General features: G+C 34.9%; 2 pseudogenes; both read left to right on the top strand.

Annotated features, from left to right (window-relative positions):
* The first annotated feature begins 236 nt into the window (after window positions 1-236).
* LOC129246550 (U2 spliceosomal RNA) lies at window positions 237-420 on the top strand (annotated as a pseudogene).
* Window positions 421-1,008: 588 nt separating this feature from the next.
* LOC129246514 (U2 spliceosomal RNA) lies at window positions 1,009-1,194 on the top strand (annotated as a pseudogene).
* The last annotated feature ends 1,416 nt before the right edge of the window (window positions 1,195-2,610 follow it).

Below are 2,610 nucleotides of genomic sequence, written 5' to 3' on the forward strand. Positions count from 1 at the left end.
TATATTAATATATATGTTGATATAAAAGTAGCGACGAACTAAATAAAAATAACTTTCATTTTTTCTTGTGATTCGAACCAAGGATTTTGGATCGGAAGCTCACATTGCTAGTCGCTCGGCTACCGCGCCATGTTGTCGTCGCTGGCCTAAAAGTTATTTAGTTACGAAGCGTTATATTATATGTTGATATAAATAATTTTTGTGAGCGTGTAATTCTCAAAAGTTTTATTAGGTTTATTATTTAAAATGTATTGACTAGGTAGTGTGGTTATCAGCTTAACATCTGATAGATCCTCCATCGGAGGACAACAAATGTTAAACTGATTTTTGGAAATGGGCGGAGTGTGTTAGGGGCTTGCTCCTTCTCTGCCACGGGTTGACCCGGTGTTGCAGTACCGCCGGGATTTCGGCTTTGAATAAATACAAGAAAAAATATACTAATACATTTAGCTTTGGTGGGAAGAGACATAAATTTTTATATGAATACATGTAGACGAAAATGGAATTTTTTTTTTTGAAATTTGCATTGTAGGACATTTCTGATTATTTATTGAAAACAGTTTTTTGGCTTTTCTATTTTTGGTTTAGATACTGAAAGTCAGTTTAAGTGAATCGGTATAAATATTTCGTACATTAATTTTTGAAGTGAAAACTTCTTTAGAATCGTTGGGAGTGATTTGGGAAAAAGTGAAACGAATTACAACATATAAACGTAGCGACGAACTAAATAACTTTTAGGCCAGCACCGACAGTATGGCGCGATAGCCGAGCGGCTAGCAATGTGAGCTTCCGATCCAAAATTCTTGGTTCGAATCACAAGAAATAAAATTTTTTTTTTTTTTGAAATTTGCATTGTAGGACATTTCTGATTATTTATTGAAAACAGTTTTTTGGCTTTTCTATTTTTGGTTTAGATACTGAAAGTCAGTTTAAGTGAATCGGTATAAATATTTCGTACATTAATTTTTTTTTTGTGAGCGTGTAATTCTCAAAAGGTTTATTAGGTTTATTATTTAAAATGTATTGACTAGGTAGTGTGGTTATCAGCTTAACATCTGATAGATCCTCCATCGGAGGACAACAAATGTTAAACTAATTTTTGGAAATGGGCGGAGTGTTTTAGGGGCTTGCTCTCCACCTCTGCCACGGGTTGGCCCGGTATTGCAGTACCACCGGGATTTCAGCCTTGAATAAATACAAGAAGAAATATACTAATACATTTAGCTTTGGTGGGAAGAGACATAAATTTTTATATGAATACAAGTAGACGAAAATGGAAGAAATTTGTAAGTCTGTTTCTTCGGTCCGTTTGGGTATTTTTTTTGACAACATCGAAACCAAAGCATTTGTATCATATTTTATCTATCATAAGCCACTCGTATCATTTGTTGAAATTGAAAACATTGAGGATGAATAATGATAAAATGAAGAAAATAAAATATGAACTTTATAGCAATATTATAATGAACCTATAATTATCTTGCTCCTAATGCTGCTTTCGTCTTATTCTCTCTCAGTTTGTTTTACGGAAGGTTTCACTTCTATCAAGTCTAACCGTTAGACTGGTATTTTTTGTTTACTCTGGCGGGTAAATAGCCTACAATCCTTGGTTTTTATGAATGATGGCCCTCCTTCCCACAGCGAATATATTTATTTCTCATCAGCCTTTAGTGGTTTCATATTTAACTCGATAAATGTAACCAATTTTTTTTAGCGGGCTCTTCACTGTGTGCCTGAGCCTATCCCTTTACACCGTTTTACTTTCGCTTTTTAAGATTGCGCTTTCTTTGCCTCTCTGCTCTGGAGCCATAGAAACAATCGAGCTTACGACATGTCTAGTAGTGATTTATGTAAAGTTTCACTCTCTAAAATTAAATAATTATAGTAATTAAACAATTAGGCTACACAATTCTCAAGTGTGAATGAAAACTTTCGCGCAAAAATTTGCACATCCCGCACAGAAAGTGAAGTTAGCTGGAATCGGTGAAAACGTAATCAACGAAAAAGTATCCAATTATTGGCACTTAGCATTGTTTTTTTTCAGCTCGAAATTTCCTGGAATACTATTAAAACGTTTGCGATTTTTCTTGTACCCTCCGCATTATTAAGATATTAGATAAAAGAAAATTATACTTCTATATAAAACGCCGCGCGCATTCGCGTTGGTAAATTAGCAGAGAGTTAAAAGTTAAAATTGGAGAATTAGACAAGTTGTGAACAACTAATTGTCAGCTAACAAACACTGCAACAACAACAATGAATATCGCTTTGGATTGCAATTAAGTGTTGCTGACTTCAAATGAGCCAACAAGATAAATTAATCATAACAAATGAGTGTCAGTGCTGCTGAGGCCAACAAATCAACAACTCAAACTGGCGGTGCTGGCGTTGCTGGGCGATGTGCGTTGTTCGTTGTTTGCAGTGTTGTTAAGTGCGACGTTTCTGCACTTTCTCGTAGCAAATATACGAGTATAAACTTAAAGCAAGTTTGTGCTTATTGAGTGTCTATGTGTATGTGCTCGCATGTTCATTTACTTGTTAATTCCCAACGTTTAGTTAGCTGATTATTAATTGTTTAACCGGCTAGTGTTAATAGTTGGTCGAGCACGA

The sequence above is a fragment of the Anastrepha obliqua genome, chromosome 4 (genome assembly GCF_027943255.1).
Source record: "Anastrepha obliqua isolate idAnaObli1 chromosome 4, idAnaObli1_1.0, whole genome shotgun sequence".
NCBI classification, from domain to species: domain Eukaryota; kingdom Metazoa; phylum Arthropoda; class Insecta; order Diptera; family Tephritidae; genus Anastrepha; species Anastrepha obliqua.